Here is a 19907-nt window from a genome sequence, read left to right on the forward strand (position 1 = left end):
CCTCGCTAACGGAGGACATTTTGGACATTCCCTGCAACAAAGTGTTTGATGTCACGCTGGTACGTTCTGTTGCTGTGTGTTTCCATTCCATGATTAATGTGATTTGAAGAGAAGTAATAAAATGAGCTCTAACATGGAAAGTAAGCGTTTCCGGACACATGTCCTCATAACATATTATCTTTCTTTGTGTGTGAGGAATGTTTCCTGAAAGTTTGGCCGTACCTTTTTGTAACACCCTGTATAACTGCTAAATATGGAGCTATTGCATCTGCATACTGTGCAAGGAACCTGACCGGTATACTATCTTGACCGGAGGCCTTGCCTTTATTAAGTGATTTAAGCTGCTTTGCTACGCCGAGGATATCTACTTCTATGTTTCTCATCTTCGCAGTTGTTCTTGCCTGGAATTCGGGAATATTTAGTTCGTCTTCTTTTGGTGAAGGAGTTTCGGAAAACCGTGGTTAATAAGTCTGCTTTGGTGGCACTGTCATCAATGACTTCACCGTTGTTATTGCGCAGTGAAGGCATTGATTGCGTCCTGCCATTGGTGTGCTTTATATGTGACAAGAATCTCTTTGGGTTTTCTGGCAGATTCCGAGACAGAGTTTCGTTGTAGAAATTATTAAAAGCATCTCGCATTGGACCACGCTCTATATTTCGAACTTCTGCAAAACTTTGCCATCGGTAAAGGCAGGCAGGGTGCTCCAAGAGGTCGCCAGTGTCCTCACACGGTCATATGGGTAGCGACTCTGGTTGACCAACGGGTCACCCAACTAGTCGGACTGTGAATGGATTTCTTTAGACAACTGACAGGTAGCTCACGCGCTGTCACGAAGCTAATGCTGGACCGTGGGATAATCCACTGAAGACACGTATACTACGTTGAGGAACGTGTAGAAGCCGGATCGTTTCTGGGCGTTCAGCGATATGGTAGTGATCAGGTCAGCGCGTTGTACATTGAATGCCCTGGCCCCTGTGAAGATGGCTTTAGTACCAAACAGTAGTCTCCAATAAACCCACACCAAAATTTGACACTCCACAGTCTCTGATGTTAATTCTCTCAGTCAGTGTTGATTCTCAGCGGCCCAACAATGTGTATATCTCACGTTCAGATTTACATGATTTGTAAAGGTAAGTTCATCGGTACAGATAATTGTTTCAAGAAAGAGCCAATTGTCCTGCCGCCACATCAGAACGAATGCGATAGAATCACATATGAAATTAGAATTATATTAGTACCTTCAGCTGCTAACGGCCGTTGATATATATCAACGGGGACAGGTGAAAATTTGTGCCCCGACCGGGACTCGAACCCGGGATCTCCTGATTACATGGCAGACGCTCTATCCATCTGAGCCACCGAGGGCACAGAGGATAGCGCCACTGCAGGGACTATCTCGCGCACGCCTCCCGCGAGATCCACATTCTCAACTTGTATGTCCACACACTACATTCGTAGTGTCCCACCCCAACACACTCATTAGTCGTGGATGACATTCTTACCAAGTCCCGTAAGAGTTCGGCGAATATGTGTGCATCCGCACAGAAGAAGAAGTTCGTGGCCAGTGTTGCCAGAACTATATACTTATATGGATATGGCGTCTGTTCTTTCGGACATGTCCGAAAGAACAGACACCATATCTATATAAGTACAGGGTGATTCAAAAAGAATACCACAACTTTAGGAATTTAAAACTCTGCAACGACAAAAGGCAGAGCTAAGCACTATCTGTCGGCGAATTAAGGGAGCTATAAAGTTTCATTTAGTTGTACATTTGTTCGCTTGAGGCGCTGTTGACTAGGTGTCAGCGTCAGTTGATGCTAAGATGGCGACCGCTCAACAGAAAGCTTTTTGTGTTATTGAGTGCGGCAGAAGTGAATCGACGACAGTTGTTCAGCGTGCATTTCGAACGAAGTATGGTGTTAAACCTCCTGATAGGTGGTGTATTAAACGTTGGTGTAAACAATTTACAGAGAATGGGTGTTTGTGCAAAGGGAAAAGTTCTGGACGGCCGAGAACGAGTGATGAAAATGTAGCACGCATCCAGCAAGCATTTGTTCGCAGCCCAGGAAAATCGACTCGCAGAGCTAGCAGAGAGCTGCAAATTCCACAATCAACTGTATGGAGAGTCCTACGAAAAAGGTTAGTTATGAAACCTTATCCCGAGGCGATGGATCGGCCGCCAGGCAGCCCGTGACAGAGCACTTCATCACTGGCCTCCAAGAAGCCCTGATCAAACCCCCTGCGATTTTTTCTTATGGGGGTATGTTAAGGGTATGGTGTTTCGGCCACCTCTCCCAGCCACCATTGATGATTTGAAACGAGAAATAACAGCAGCTATCCAAACTGTTACGTCTGATATGCTACAGAGAGTGTAGAACGAGTTGGAGTATCGGGTTGATATTGCTCGAGTGTCTGGAGGGGGCCATATTGAACATCTCTGAACTTGTTTTTGAGTGAAAAAAAAACCTTTTTAAATACTCTTTGTAATGATGTATAACAGAAGGTTATATTATGTTTCTTTCATTAAATACACATTTTTAAAGTTGTGGTATTCTTTTTGAATCACCCTGTATATAGAATCACATATGGCTTTTGAAATTCCGCTAAGTAATCTGCTGAGGAAGTCATCTGCGATACAAATGGAAGCTGTTTGCATACAAAATGTGAAGAACGCTACGCTGACTTACACTGAGGTTATAGCGATATGCACTTATACAGATGGCAGTAGTAACGCGTACACGAGATATAAAAGGGCAGTGCATTGGTGGAGCTGTCCTTTGTACTCAGGTGGTTCATGCGAAAAGGTTTCCGAAGTGATTATGGACGCATGACGCGAATGAGCAGACTTTGAACGCAGAGTCGTAGATGGAACTAGACGCATAGGACATTCCATTTCGGAAAGCCTTCAGGAATTCAATAATCCGAGATCCACATGACAAGAATGTGCCCAGAAATTTCAGGCTTTACTTATCACCATAGACCGAGAGTACCGGCGTCTGCGTAGAGTCGTCAGTGTTAACAGACAGGCAACTGAGTGACATAACTGCAGAAATCAATGTGGGACGTACGACGAACGTATCTGTTAAAATAGTGCGGCGAAATTTGGCGTTAATGGTCTATTGAAGCAGATGACTAATGTGATTGCCTTTGGTAACAGCACGACATCGCCTGCAGCGCCTCTCCTGGACTCGTGACCATATCTGTTGGACCCTCGGGTCGTCAGATTAGCCACGATTTCAGTTGGTAAGATCTGGTAGTAGGGCTCGAGTGTGGAGCAAATCCCACGTAGCCATGGTCCCAAGTTGTCAGCAAGGCTCTGTGCAAGCTGGTGGTGCTCCAAAATGGTGCGGCCTGTGTTTATACGTAATGGGTCCTCTTGTCCAATTGAACCGATCTTTGACAGGAAATAGTTTTGCTCGGCTACTTGGAGATCATTCGCAGCCATTCATGTCTTTGCGGATGACGTCAGGCCACAGTTTTTTGCGACTGGTTTGAAGAACATTGTGGGCAGTTTGAGCGAATGATTTCGCTACGTAGATAGCCCGAAATGAATCCCACCGGACATTTATGGGATATAATCGAGAGGTCGGTCAGTGCTCAAAATCCTGCGCTGGCAATACTTTCGCAATTATGAACGACTACAGAGACAGCATACAGGGGACACCCAATAATAGGTTGAGTCCATGCTACGCCCAACTGCTGCACTCCGCCTGACCTGTGCCCCCTCAGCGAATTCCGTGACGCACTTTGAATGTCTGTGGAGCCAACATGTGGATTATGAGCAATAGCTGCCAGAGTATATACTCGTTTTCGTTGGCTCTGCTTTTTACAGGCTTGCTCCGCATCTTTTCTGTCGGCCTCAGGGCCTTTTCAAAAACAATTTATTTTGCACATTCGCTGAATTCTCATTCTTATTGGACCGTTTGTTGGGATATCTTGTGTGTACAATTCAACTGTTCGCGTTCCATTCTGCACTCTCCCTAAGGAAGTGACATATAAAGTTTCTCCTTGTTTGTGAAAGACGTTTATTTTTTCAACACTGGACACAGACGGAATAAACGCTACATTTCCTCTGTGGCCATTTTATATCGTTATCGCGGCTGTACAAGATACTGTTTCCTCTCTATCCACGAGACGTATTTCCTTATTTGGATGTGTAATCACGAACTTCATAATAAGACAGCAATCGGTTTCATGTTCAAAGCAGATAAATTCTGAATTATAAATATAGTAATTTCACAGAGACAACTAATCGGAGTGTGATGGATGAAACGCCGTGGAATTTGTATCTTTTAAAAATACGATACTACCAGCAGAAATTACTGCAGTTACATTTGAACAGTCAACGCTGATAGCGATATCTTTGTAATTAATGTATCTATGGAAAGAGAGTATACGGCGAGTAGTAAAGAGTTTCTCACAATCAACCAGTGTGAAAAGAGAACTACGATGTCTTAAACGGTTTCGACAACATTTTAAATGAACAGCTTAGCTGAATATTGCTGTGTATTGAGTATTACTCGTCTTTCTCCGAACTACATCTACATCTATATTTGTACCGCATAGGCCACGATTTGGTGGTGGCAGAGGGTTCATAATCTACAATTCATTCTCACCTCGACGTACCCTCAACTCCTCGATGGTTGGAAGGGAGAATGATTGTCGGTTCTCCTCTGTGCGGTCACGCATGTCCCTAAGTATAGGTCGTAGTTATCATACATGACGTACGTTGGAGGAAATCGTATGTTTTTTGACTTATTTTCGAAGGTGTACTTTCGGAACACTCAAAGGCTCTCCGCGTTGCACAACGTCTCTCACTTACTATGTTTACTCAAGGTTCTCAAAACTGGGTTTCGTAAACGGATTTCCTAGTGCCGCTTCTGGTTGATCATGTAAACACACCAATGTCGATTTTGAAAATGCAGCTCTAATTTCTGGGTTTACTCGTCAATTATCGATCTTCTCTCATATCAAGGTACAACTGGTTTTGGAACTATTTGGGTTTTCAGGTTAAGTGTTGTTTTTAAAGATTAATCTGTACGGTGTAACTTTTTCTGATGTGAAGAAAAGTAGGAATACTAGACTGAGCATGAAGTTGACTACCTCTGATACTTAATTAAAGAGAAACAGCCATTGTGCTGAGTAAAGCAAACACCAGAACCCTGATTTCCTGAGGCCATGTATGTAAAACAACTGGTGACCGGGAAACATATATTTGACCGCTTCAGGCTTTGTTATGTAAGACAGCGAAAATGGGCCTTTCGGAAGTTATGTCTCACGTAAATGTAGCAACTGCAGTTTATTGAATATTTCCGTGACACTCTGTAGCTGACTAAACAAATCCGAGATAAATGGTTCTGCTCTATCTTGTATCTTTTCAATCTTTTCCGTCAATCCAGCTGTGCAAGGATCCCGACTGACGAAAACTACTGAAAAGTAGTCTAGCAACGACCTACTATGTGTGTTAGATACACTCCCTGAGGATCCTCTCAATATGTTTGAGTGTAACATTTCCTTCTCATCTCTAGACTTACGTTGACGTTCCACCTTAAATAGTTCCATGTAGGGTAAGGACGGATGAATCGAGTCAATGCCCTTTTGCCTAGAAATTATAATATACAACACTACAAAAATGCTGTTCGCGGTTTCACAAAATTAATATAAAAATGAGCTGCCTGACATATTCTTCTTCTTTGCGCATAGTGAATCGGGTTAGTGAATACGTATATAAATATCGCTTGTAATAGCTAATAATCTATTCAAGAATCACAAGAGGGTGAGATATACTTGGAAAAGGCCGGGTAATACGGGAAGATTACAGTTAGATTACATCATGGTCAGACAGAGATTACGAAATCAGATACTGGATTGTAAGGCGTACCCAGGAGCAGATACAGACTCAGATCACAATGTAGTAGTGATGAAGAGTAGGCAGAAATTTAAGAGATTAGTCAGGAAGAATCAATAGCAAGGAAGTGGAATACGGAAGTACACAGCGGTGACGAGATACGCTTGAAGTTCTCTAAGGCTATAGATACAACAATAAGGAATAACACAGTAGGCAGTACAGTCGAAAAGGAACGGACATCTCTAGAAAGAGCAATCACAGACGTTGGAAAGAAAAACATTGGTACAAAGAGGGTAACTGCGAAGAAACTATGGTGACAGTCGGTCGATGAAAGAAGGAAGTACAAAAATGTTCAGGAAATTCAGGAACACAAAAATAAGTCACTTAGGAGTGAAATAAATAGGAAGTGCAGGGAAACTAAGACGAAATAACTGCATGAAAAATGTGAAAAAATCTAAAAAGAAATGAATGTCGGAAGGACTGTCTCAGCATATAGGAAAGTCAAAACAGAATTTCATGAAATTAAAATCAAGGATCGAAACATTAAAAGTACAAAGGGAATTCTACTGATAAATGCAAATGAGAGATCTGATGGGTGGAAAGAGTACACTGAAGGCATCTATGAAAGGGGGGGGGGAGATTTGTCTGGTGTGATAGAAGAAGAAACAAGAGTCGATTTAGACGGGGGATCCAGTATTAGAATCAGAATTCAATAGGACTTCGGAGGACATAAGATCAAATAAAGCAGAAGGGATAGATAACATTCCATCACAATATCTTAAGGCATTGGGCGAAGTGGCAACAAAACTACTATTCACATTGTTGTTGGTTGGTGGTTAGTGTTTAACGTCCCGTCGACAACGAGATCATTAGAGACGGAGCGCAAGCTCGGGTTAGGGAAGGATTGGGAAGAAAAGCGGCCGTGCCCTTTCAAAGGATCCATCCCGGCATTTGCCTGAAACGATTTAGGGAAATCACGGAAAACCTAAATCAGGATGGCTGGAGACGGGATTGAACCGTCGTCCACCCGGATGCGAGTCCAGCGTGCTAACCACTGTGCCACCTCGCTCGGTCACATTGTTGTGTAGAATGTATGAGTCTGGCGACATACCATCTGACTTTCGGTAAAATATCATCTACACAATTTAGAAGACTACAAGAGCTGACAAGTGCGAGAATCATCACTCAATCAGCTTAACAGCTCACGCATCCAAGCTACTGACAAAAATACACTGTTGGCCATTAAAATTGCTACACCAAGGAGAAATGCAGATGATAAACTGGTATTCATTGGACAAATATATTATACTAGAACTGACATGTGATTACATTTTCACGTAATTTGGTTGCATAGATCCTGAGAAATCAGTACCCAGAACAACAACCTCTGGCCTTAAAAACGGCCTTGATACGCCTGGGCATTGAGTCAAACAGATCTTGGATGGCGTGTACAGGTACAGCTGTCCAGGCAGTTTCAACACGATACCATAATTCATCAAGAGTAGTGACTGGCGTATTGTGACGAGCCAGTTGCTCGGCCACCATTGACCAGACGTTTTCAATTGGTGAGAGATCTGGAGAATGTGCTGGCCAGGGCAGCAGTCAAACATTTTCTGTATCCAGAAAGGCCCGTACAGAACCTGCAACTTGCGGTCGTGCATTATCCTGATGAAATGTAGGGTTCTGCAGGGATCGAATGAAGGGTAGAGCCACGAGTCGTAACACATCTGGAAAGTAACGTCCACTGTTCAAAGTGCTGTCAATGCGAACAAGAGGTGACCGAGACGTGTAACCAATGGCACCCCATACCATCACGCCGGGTGATACGCCAGTAGGGCGATGACGAATACACGCTTCCAATGTGCGTTCACCGCGATGTCGCCAAACACGAATGCGACCATCATGGTGCTGTAATCAGACACTGGATTCATCCGAAAAAATGAGGTTTTGCCACTCGTGCACCCAGGTTCGTCGTTGAGTACACCATCGCAGGCGCTCCTGTCTATGATGCAGCGTCATGGGTAACCTCAGCCATTGTCTCAGAGCTGATAGTCCATGCTGCTGCAAACGTCGTCGAACTGTTTGTGCAGATGGTTGTTGTCTTGCAAACGTCCCCATATGCCTACTCAGGGATCGAGACGTGGCTGCAAGATCCGTTACAACCATACGGATAAGATGCCTGTCATCTCGACTGCTAGTAATATGAGGCCGTTGGGAACCAACACAGCGTTCCGTATTACCCTCACGAACCCACCGATTCCATATTCTGCTAACAGTCATTGGATCTCGACCAGCGCGAGCAACAATGTCGCGATATGATAAACCGCAACGCGATAGGCCACAATCCGCCCTTTGTCATAGTCGGAAATGTGATGGTACGCATTTCTCCTCCTTACACGGGGTATCACAACAACGTTTCACCAGGCAACGCCGGTCAACTGCTGTTTGTGTGTGAGAAATCGGTTGGAAACTTTCCTCCTATCAGCACGTTGTAGGTGTCGCCACCGGCGCCAACCTTGTGTGAATGCTCTGAAAAGCTAATCATTTGCATGTCACATCATCTTCTTCCTGTCGGTTAAATTTCGCGTCTGTCGCACGTCATCTTCGTGGTGTAGTAATTTTCATGGCAAGTAGTGTAATATACAGAAGAATGTCAAAGAAAATTGACGGTCTGTGAGATGATGATCAGTTTGATTTTACAGAAGTTAAAGGCACAAAAGAGGCAATTCTGACGTTGTGGTTGATAATGAGGGCAAGATTAAAGAAAAATGAAGACGCGTTCGTAGGATTTCTCGACCAGGAAAAAGCGTTCGACAATGTAAAGCGGTGCAAGATGTTCGAAATTCTGAGAAAAGTAGGTGTAGCTATAGGGAGAGACTGGTAATATACAATATGTACAACAGCCAAGAGGGAATAATAAGAGCGGACGACTGAGAACGAAGTGCTCGAATTAAAAAGGATGTAAGACAAGGACGTAGCCTTTCGCCCCTATTGTTCAATCTGTACATCAAAGAAACAGCGATAGGAGAAAAGGAAGGTGGAGGAGTGGAATTAAAATTCAGGGTGAAAGGATATCAGTGATACGATTCGCTGATGACGTTGCTATCTCGAGTGAAGGTGAAGAAGAAGCAATGATCTGCTGAATGGAATGAACGGTCTAATGAGTACAGAATATGGATTGAGAGTAAATCGAAGGAGGACGAAAGTAATTAAAAGTAGCAGAAATGAGAACAGCGAAAAACTTAACATGAGGGTTTATGGTCACGAAGTAGATGAAGCTAATGAATTCTGCTGCCTAGCAGCAAAACAACCAATGACGGATGGAGCAAGGAGGACATCAGAAGCAGACTAGTACTGTTAAAAGGGCCTTAATTTGAGGAAGAAATTTCTGAGAATGTACGTCAGAAGCACAGCATTGTATGGTAGTGAAACATGGGCTGTGGGGAAACAGGAACAGAAGAGAATCGAAGCATTTGAGGTGTGGTGCTACAAGCGAATGTTGAAAAGTAGGTGAACTGATAAGGTAAGCAATGAGGAGGTTCTGCACAGAATCGGACAAGAAAGGAATATGTGGAAAACACTGATAAGGAGAAGGGACAGAATGATGGACGTCTGTTAAGACATGAGGCAATGACTTCCATGGTACTAGAGAGAGCTGTTAAGGGCAGAAACTGTAGAGTAAGACAGAGACTGAAATACAGCCAGCAAATAGTTGTGGATGTAGGGTGCAAGTGTTACTCTGAGATGAAGAGGTTGACACAGTAGAAGAATTCGTGACGGACAGCATTAAACCAGTCAGAAGGCTGATGAGACAAAAAAAAAAAAGATATATATTGTCTCTGAGTTGAGGCAATAAGTTTCGTGGATATTGGGTCGCTATATTTGACCTCGCGGAGTTTGCAATTTGTGTCATTTTATTCGTCTGCTTCTTCAGAGGGTTCTAATGACCCCGACTCTGAATATACAAACTTTATGACGAAAGAACGTAGCCCCGAGATCCACTTAAGACTATTCTAGAAGCTTTACCTAAAGAGTGCAATTCAAAAGACTGCAAAGTTTCTAGGACAGCTAGTTTTGTCGATAATGTTGCAAAAGGTGCAACAAGAACCATACAAAGGAGAATTGAAAGGAAAATTGAGGATAATGCAGGGAATACCGGATTGGGTTCAAAAATGGTAAATGAAAAAGAGGTAACATAGGCTGTCTGAGGATGACTGGAGAAAGAGTGTTAGAAATGAAGAAGGAGAGGTATATTTGTTGTATCGTCTGGGAGAAGCCATTCAATAAAGTCGACTGGAAATAGTGCCAGAATTTTAAAAGATGTTGGCATAGACTGGAAAGATAGAAAGTTAGTAAAGGAGATGTACACAAAGAAAAAAGACTGTTAGAGTTGGGAATGTGGAGACGGAAGTGACGGGAACTGGGGGTGTAAGACAATTATATCCACTGTGGTCGAAGCTGAAAGATATAAGGAGGAGAACTGATAGGTAAGGCCATAGAGGACGCAACAGGCATTGTAATTTGAGGAGAAAGGATGAAGACAATAAAATACGTGGATGATTGAACAATGCTGGCGAAATCAGAAGAGGAGCTGCATCAAATGTTCAAGAAGGAGCATGGAGCATAGAATGAAGATAAATATACGAAAGGCAAAAGTGCTGTGATGGAGCTGAGGAAAAGACTTGCTAAATGTTACACCTGGAGTGTAGCGTTGTTCAGCAGTGAGTGATGGGTGGTTAGAAGGAGAGAGATGTTTAGAAGGTTTTGTAATGTGTCTATGCAGAAGAATACTTAAGGTGAAGTATAGTCTCTTCTTAATCTCACTTATTGTCTTTTCCAAACTTGTGTCATTTATATTTTCTGTTTTCTATCTGGAAATTTTGGTGTAGCTTTCTCTGGAGGAGGAAACGTGTTGTTGAATGAAATAAAAGACTTTGGACTGTCGTTAGTATCAAGAACTGGACTAACGGCAAGTGACGCGGGCTGAACCTCAGTTTGCTTTAGTATGTTTTCTTGAGTCGATGACGAACTTGCAACAAGAACTCATTTTCAATCACTGAATTTCCATTCAAAGGAAAATAAGCCTGTTGAAAGGAATCTATTTTCTCCAATCATCGGTGTTGCCCCTTTCACCCATACAACTTTGAACATTTTCGCAAATGTGAGTTGATTCATGTACTTTGACCATTTTGTGTTACGAATGACGTTCATACGTTCATTGTCGTGATATGATTCTTGTAGCTTAAGGAATGACCTGTCTAACAGCTGCAGGCGGTGACTCGTAAGGTTTGACAGACGCATCATACCTGCCTTGTTCTCTTCATAGCGCTGGAGTGCTTGTGAAGTTTTGTGAGACGCATGATCATCTGCAGGTAGGATACAGTACATGGGAATGGTGAAATTGAAAATATTTTAGTCATTTTTGGAATGCTTGTTCATTAATCCATTTAGATTCTATCTTTGTTAGCAGGACAACAAAGACATGTCGAGACTGGAGTTTAATGTACCGCGAACTATTTCCGGCAGTGGTGGGGATCAACATCTGTCATGCGAATATGGAACTGATGATTTCAGGTGGCCATACTCGGCAACCTGCAGGATCTGAGAAGCCCCATGGAACTAGCGCCCCAGTGGACAGCCGTGTATTTTGGTGTTGTTATGGACAGATGTGGGCGAGGGTTCTCTGCTGAAGATGGACGGAGGTGCAGACGATGTGGACAGCCAGTCTGTTGCGAAAACTCTTTATTAACAATTGTACACGAACGTAGATCAGTGCATCGGCAGCAGGCAGACAGTATACTGCGATCGGTGACCAGCCTTGTGGTAGCCAGGGCTAGACGGGGAGCCTAGCAGGACTATCTGGGCAGTGAACATGGAACTTCAGGTTGGAGAAAGGCGGCAGCTGGCAGCCTTTTCTGGGCTGTCCTAAGCCGTTAGATAGGTCATTTCTTAAGCCACAAAAATCGTATCACGACAATGAACGTATGAACGTCATTCGGCATGGACCATGAAAATGACTGCAAGTGCTGGCAGTATCAAACTCAGATCGTCAGATAGCATTCGCTGCATCACGTTCAGGACTCGCTGTGCCGAAGACACGGACTGGACCTGGGGGTTTAAATACCTCGACCTAGTGCTGAGCGTGCAGAAGAGCCACGTTTCTGTGTCGCCTGGGATCTTCTGGTTCAGAGGCAGATGACTGGAGTTTGGCTTTTGTTAATGGGCTGACGGTCAAACTTCTGAGGCTTCTTGAAGGCTGTTCCCCTCTCAGGTAGCTAGCAAGTGAGTGCGGCAGTACAGAAATGTCGCCATTTCCTGAATTGCAGTATCGAAAGGTGTGTTACCCGATGGGGAGACAGTCGGTTATGGTTCTGGGCTCTTTCTATGCTGCTAGAGAGGTCACTAGAGATATATTGTTCACTTGGCCGAGCAAGATCATACATCCACATCACGTGCTTTACAAGTATCCATTCACACAGACAGTGTGATGACGTTTGGAGCATCACGAGCAGTGACCATTATGACAATTGCTGTGGCCTCCCTTGATGTGGCAGCCGAGAGAAGCGTGTCGACGGTGGTGAGTCCAGTGAGAACACTGGACATGGGACTGGCAAGGTCAGTGATTTCAGACGAGTTACAGTACTGTATCCAGCATCACGATGGGTATAGCCGTCAGTGTATGGGAAGGTCAGAGAATAGCGAATGTTGCTGAATTGTGGTCATGGTCATCGTCCCATGATCGCAGCATCGGGTGTCACGGTGAAGTTCTCGCAATACAACCATTTGTGGTTCGCACAGCCGATAATTTGGACAGTAGGATCAGGAGTAACATGTCTTTGGTGCGTCATGTAATAAAAGAGTTTCCGGGCAACAACTTACTAACAGGAAACATTCAGAAGGTGATTTCATGAAGAATTTTGCGATTGTGCACACCGGCTCTAAACGTTTCCTTCCGAATAGAAGAGCTGGAAAGTTTTGTGCACTGCAAGAATAATCCGTCATCTCTCTTGAAGGAATAATTGAATTTCCGATAAAGCCTTTTTTGACTAATTCAAATGTGTTATTTAAACAAGAGGACTGCTACTTTTCTGGTTACCCTTCACCTCGTGTTGTTCTTTGGTCTTTTGAATTTCCGCATCATAGACAATTTTCATCTTCTAAAACCGACAAAGAATCTTACAAGAATACCTAGTTATTTTAGAAGAAATAATTTCTTCTACGTAAAAGACGCAGATTTGATAAAATTTATCAGATATCAATGGTTCTAACTTTTTATTACATTTTTGCAACTGATATTTATACGTGTTTACGCAGTATTATAGGTCGACTTCACTTCTTGGGAAACATTTCTGACTACCAACGTTGGTTTCAGCTTAGTTTTAATCAACTGGTTGCTTCCTTGCAAACATCGACCACTGTGTTGCTACTGAGTAAAAAAAAATTCTGCGCACTGGCGCCACTTCTGCTAGCGACGGCATTGTCTCTATATTTGACGGCGGGTATCGATCACTGTCGTCAGGCAACACGCGGCGTTCATCGAATACATCATTGACAACAGACAGCCATTTCAACCACGATGTCTATAGGGAAACGGCGTCATTAGGCATTCTAACCGATACAACGACGGCACTCATGTACCACGAAGCGTCTAATATTCCGTATTTTTATCAAATCAGTTATCTCTAACGTGAGTACTGGTGTATTTAATTGTTACATAGGTACTGTTTGTGTGTTATTCTATTATGAATGCATAATTGATGACTTAATAGCAGTTCTTATGGAAACAGCGTCTGTTGCCTCCAGTCAGCGTTCTGGTTTACAGTTTAGCCTGTCACGTTGACTTTTTATTTAATGTTCTAACGTAAATGATAACCATAGGGTGTTGGAATTTCTGTTTTCCAGCAGTTTACAGTTAAATTTATGATTTTTTTAAAGCTGGATGTTCAAATTTTGACACACGAGATGTAAATCGCTTCTCTTTGGTTGACATGCGACTCATGTGCGGTCTCTTTCACTCTATTTAGCCCGTCGCTGCTCAGCCATCAGTAGCAGTTTTCGCGACTGGGGTCAGTACAACTTTTCAAAGCGTCGTCATCGTCAGCCGGACGGGTAACGATTTGTCATTTTAACGTTTATTCTCTATAATGTTATTTGCCTCCTCTATGTAAATCAACGCTTCTAATTTTCATCACCGGCCGCGGTGGCCTAGCGGTTCTAGGCGCTTCAGTCCGAAACCGCACGACTGCTACGGTCGCAGGTTCGAATCCTGCCTCGGGCATGTATGTGTGTGATGTCCTTAGGTAGTCAGGTTTAAGTAGTTCTCAGTTCTAGGAGACTGATGACCTCCGATGTTAAGTCTCATAGTGCTCAGAGCCATTGAACCACTTTTGAATTTTCATCTTCACAATGCATTATCTGAAGACGGCGTACTACCAGAAACCGAAATCGGTCATATTTTTAATAATTTTACCTTGGTGAGGTCGAAGTCAGTGATTGTGCCCTATCTTTGAGTTGTCCAGGGCTTTGTCTTTCAAGAAGATAACACAAGATTGCACGTTGCCCATGCTACCTTGACCCACTTCTCTACGGAGAGTGTTGGACTGCTGCCCTTGGTGGTACGTTCTCCAGATTACCCATTGTAAACACCTTATAATGGGTTGCCGAGACTGACAGTCAGCTATTTGCGAGCCACTACGATTTATTTACTCTAGTTTATTGCTGAAACAGCATGGAACGAGTTGCTCGTATGTATCATCCAAACTCAATTAGATTTTATGCCCAGCTGGGCTACCTCTAGAAGTGGCACCTCTGCAACTGTGCACCAACATATCACCTACAACGTAAATAATGTATTCTTCCCGGTGTTACGCTCTTAGTGCTGAGCAGTCTACTGGCATCTTACACAGGAGCTCGATCGTCCTACAGTACCTTGCACTGTCAACACTCACCAACGATTCGAGAGCATCCCGGTTTTTCTGCGGGATGTGCCGGGCAGCCGAGCGAAAGCGGAGAGGTGTTGGCCCGTATCCAGGAGCGTGGCCGGCCGCCGGAAAGGTAGCGGCCAATTGCGGGCGTCGGCGCGGAATGGCGCCCCACCTCTTGTAACGCCGGCCGCCGCCGCCGCGGCAAAAATCCCAGCGTCTGCACCCCCGCCGTCGCCCCCTCCCACGTCTCTGTTGCGGCGGTAATAGATGCGGCGCCTGGCGCAGAGCCAGACCACCCGCATATCATTGCGACTGCGCGGCCAGTATACGCGCAGCTGCGACGGGCCGCGAGCTACGATCGCTTAGGGGAACACAATGATTGAGAATTTACTGCACCGAGCGCGGCTCTGCGAATGGGACGACGCGCTACTTCTTGCTCCGTATGCCAAGAGCCGTAACTTTGGCCGCTCTGGGAAAAAAGCAACGTCGTATTCTCGAGATTCAGCCATCTCTCAGTGCTGTTATGCATCTCTTTATCTCGATATTTATCTGTGTCTCTGTCTATCTGCATATTTTTCTCCTTCCCGCCCCCCTCTCCCTTTCTCTCAGCAACGTTCCACTAGTGTGTGTCAGGATAAATAAGTTTCACACTGACGAATCTCTTGGACGAAGTTATTTTGAGCTTGATACTAGTTCTTTCTTCAACTTTAAATAAACTTTTTATTTTATTGGGTATCAGCTTATAATCATGTATCGCATGTTCTATACGTGTAACGAGAAATGTGAAATCTATATGCAGGTTCAGTCATCATTTCATCAGCCGGCCGGAGTGGCCGGGCGGTTAAAGGCGCTACAGTCTGGAACCGCACGACCGCTACGGTCGCAGGTTCGAATCCTGCCTCGGGCATGGATGTGTGTGATGTCCTTAGGTTAGTTAGGTTTAAGTAGTTCTAAGTTCTAGGGGACTTATGACCACAGCAGTTGAGTCCCATAGTGCTCAGAGCCATTTGAACCATTTTTTTTCATCATTTCATCACTGGCAAATGGATGTGGATAATGTAATTTTTATCTGATACTGGGAGATAATGCCTGAGAGAGGGGGTGGAGAATTAGGTAACATGAATTAACTGATCACCTGTGAAATTACATATTTCAGAAATTTCAGACAGGGCGCTTCTTCTTATTACAGCAAAATTTTTATCAAACATTGCAATATTTTTTAACTAATATCTGTTCATCACCTCCTACCGCTTCTCTCTGTCGCCGGCCGGTGTGGCCGAGCGGTTCTAGGCGCTTCAGTCTGGAACCGCACGACCGCTATGGTCGCAGGTTCGAATCCTGCCTCGGGCATGGATGTGAGTGATATCCTTAGGTTAGTTAGGTTTAAGTAGTTCTAAGTTCTAGGGGACTGATGACCTCAGATGGTAAGTCCCATAGTGCTCAGAGCCATTGGAACCATTTCTCTCTGTCAATCTTTACCTCTTGCCCTCTCTCTGCCTAACACTTCCTCTCCATCTCTCTGCCCATCTTCGTCTCCACCATCTCTCAGTGTATCTGCCCGTCCCTCCTCTATCAGTTCATATTCCATTCCCCCATCCCTTTGTCCATCTCCTCCTTCCCCCTCCTCTTTCTCTGCCCATATCCTATGTCACTCAATGGGAGGCAGAGCAGATGGTTCTCATCCCCACAGTACTCCTTCTGAGACCCTATTACGTGTACCAAATTTGACTGATATATATATATATATATATATATATATATATATGTGTGTGTGTGTGTGTGTGTGTGTGTGTGTGTGTGTGGGTGGGCGGGTGGGTGGGTGGATGGGTGTGTGTATGTATCCACTACCTCTCCTCTTATGTCGTTGGATTGATTTCAGTCAAAGTTGGTACATATAATAGTGTGTCAAAAGGAGTACTGTGGGGATAAGATCCATCTGCCTCCGACTGAGTGACGTAGGAGATGGGCAGAGAAAGAGGAGGGGGAAGGAGGAGATGGGCAGAGGGATCGTGGAATGGAATATGAACTGATAGAGAAGGGAGGAGCAGATACACTAAGAGATGGTGGAGACGGAGATAGGCAGGGAGATGGAGAGGAGGAGTTAGGCAGAGAGAGGGAAGGAGGTGAAGATTGACAGAGAGAAGAGGTAGGAGGTGATGACCAGAGAGGGAGGAGAAGATAGAGAGAGTGAGAGAGGAAGAGAAGGAAGAGGAGATGGAGATGGAAAGGGAGAGGTGGAGATGGTCAGAGAGAGGGTGGAAGAGGAGATAGAGGTGGGAGAAAGAGATAGAGAGCCACTCTCTCACCTTAACAACATTGTCAGTCAAATTAACATTCATATTTTAGATCATGATCTCGGTGTTCCCCAGTATTACATGTACTGCTTTATGACTTTTTTACGTGGAGAAATTGTTGGCACAATGTTCTTATAATTGCATGTGTAACTTGTAGAGAACTTGTACTTGTAGGGCCACAATGGAGGCGATGGAGAACAGAGAGATAGATGAATTGGGGGCCATAACCGCTGAGTCCAGCGACCTGGCTGTGTGAGTGATTCTGGTAAGCAGCTCTCGATGGACTGTACCTGTAGAGGGTCCTTTTGTTTAATGTTGGGCACAAGGACGCCGGTTCACATATTTTACCTGGGCCAGGTGGTAGTCCATCGTGAAGGTGGCCAGATGGCGGAAAGTGGGTGGAGGGAACCAGATAAGAGAGACTGCTGTAAACTAAGCTATTGTGCAAATGGTAGGAAGTTCATAAAACTCTGTGCATCCTCATGTTAGAAACTGGGACGATATGGACAAAGCAGCTGATGTACGTGTTTAGTGGAGGAAATACTGTAACCCCCTGAGGCAAGGAGGTCTCCAGGTTATTGGGAGTGACAAAAACATATATTTCACGCTCATGATTGTCTTGGAAGTTTAACAGCCTTCTTTCAGAAATTGGAAATGGTCGGCCCAGAAATATTAGATCTGTCTAATAATCAACAGAGGATTGACGAACTTGCTATTACATTTTACGGCAACAAGATTAATTATTCTGCAGCTGTTATTGTGTCGGAAGAACTGTGGTACTATAAGCCTAATTTGGATGATTTACTTCGTCCATTTAGGAACGCTTATAGAGGATATGTATTTATGGCAAATGGTATAAGTTGTTCAAACAGGTACTTCGATTTTGGGCAAGGACGCCGAGGGTGTGCAGCAAGAAACTTCCGGAACATCCTCTTCCGACGGTATACAGACAACCTCCTCCGGGCCTTCCACATCCGATGTGTCCGACGCATCCACCTCATCCTTAAACGAACGACAGTGGACAATATGACAATCTGCATGTACAACTTCAAGTCTAGAAATTGAAGCTTTGTCTCCAATACTGAATTCATTCGATACAAATATAACCAAGCCACGATGTGTAATAACCATTCCAGGTTTATTTTTAACATTGACAGTAACAGGGCGACCTTCGACAATACGCTTCAGTACAGATACATATTGACGCCACCTAGACCACTCGAATTCTTCAAACACAATTACTTTGTGAATACCACTATCATAGCCACTAAATCCGAATTCGGAACAAAATGGTAGGCATTTTTTGCTAAAACATGGCGTGCTTACCGTGAGAACGATGCCTTCCTTGTCTAAAATGGTCTTTTTTCAGACAAGAGAGGTTAGGAGTCGTTGATTTGCTCTTCTCAGGATATGCAAAGTGGAGGCTTGCTCTTACAGCGTGGGAACTCCGGTGCTGTGTCTGCATTGGCTACCTGGCCAACAGAACAGTCAAGAGGTGAGATTCAATGACTAGAGGATAGTTCAACTCGTTTGTGCAATGTGAGGGCTGTTTCCTTTTGCTAATTCAGCTCCCAAAGCGAGGCTTGGTGGAAAATGGTTGTGACATTTTGCCTTCTTCTTATAATCCTCCCCTGGTGGATAACTGTAGGTCTTTCCCTAGTGGGTGAGACTTTTGGTCTGTGTCTTGTGGTGGACTAAGAGCCAGTGGCAGTTTCCAACTGTACTGACAGTGGAACTGCATATCATCTCAGACATATTGTGTGTCAAGAGAGTAAACGTATTTGTCCTGAATCAGCAGTTTGCCGTTTGACAATTCCAGCACACACCATCGTGCCTATGAGTCAAACTGGTTTGGCCAGACCAGCGAATGGGTGCACCTCACACTGAAATTTGTCGGGATTTCAGGGCTCTGAAAGGAAATTTTCCCACATTATGAAAATCAGAACGCCACACCGCGTAGTTTTCAAATTTTCGTGGACGCATCAGGACATTACAGCTGCCGCGGCGCACTTCTCCTCGCACACAACGCGGCGTTTTCTGCTGCTGTCTGTATCAAGCTGAATGTTAAACTACTGCTGCACTGGCGTAGGGTTGTGAAATGATGTTCACAGCTCCCTGTTCTCAGATGAATCGTAGTTTGTGGTATACTTGACTGAAGTTGATTCCATCTGAGTAGAAATGGGCCTCACAGTGGATTCACGTAACTTAAAGAAAGTCAGATTGCATTGTGAAAAGGATTAATTCAGGGGAGAATCTGTATAGCTTCCACCCCTATCTATGCTTTTACAATCAAACACCATTCCTTTTTCTGATTTGTGTTTGACATTTTTGTGTAAGATTTAGGAGCTAGTTGTAGTTACAAAAGGATTAATAAAACTTGTCACTATTTTGTAAGGACGCCACTGTTCTCATTCATACTCCCTCTACTATTTAATTTATTGTGGTTGTACATGGGTACGTGGGTACACTTGCAATTTGAGGTTCAATCTTATTAAATTAGTTAATTTGTTTATTAGCTTGAATTCTGAAAGTGACCACAGGCATAAGCAACAAAAGTGGCACGAGTAAATTCACTAGTTTATACATAAAAATTAAGGGTGTAGCTCACGATTCGAAGATTCAATCAGACATGTGCTTATCGTTAAACCAAGTGACGGCTCGTACATGGACAGAGAGATGGGAAAAGATGAGAATGACATGTAGAGGAGGAGGAAATATGTGTTAACATCGAGTATAGATTTAAGTGTCAGGAAGTCATTTCTGAAAGTATTTGTATGGAGTGTAGCCATGTATGGAAGTGAAACATGGACGGTAAATAGTTTGGACAAGAAGAGAAT

At 43.9% G+C, this 19907-nt stretch overlaps 1 non-coding gene across 1 annotated transcript; it reads right to left on the minus strand.

Annotated features, from left to right (window-relative positions):
• Positions 1-1292: 1292 nt before the first annotated feature.
• On the minus strand, positions 1293-1367 carry Trnat-ugu. The gene has a single exon. It is a non-coding gene; the product is annotated as a tRNA-Thr (tRNA).
• Positions 1368-19907: the final 18540 nt, after the last annotated feature.

Source organism: Schistocerca piceifrons, chromosome 6 (genome assembly GCF_021461385.2).
Source record: "Schistocerca piceifrons isolate TAMUIC-IGC-003096 chromosome 6, iqSchPice1.1, whole genome shotgun sequence".
In the NCBI taxonomy this organism is placed as follows: domain Eukaryota; kingdom Metazoa; phylum Arthropoda; class Insecta; order Orthoptera; family Acrididae; genus Schistocerca; species Schistocerca piceifrons.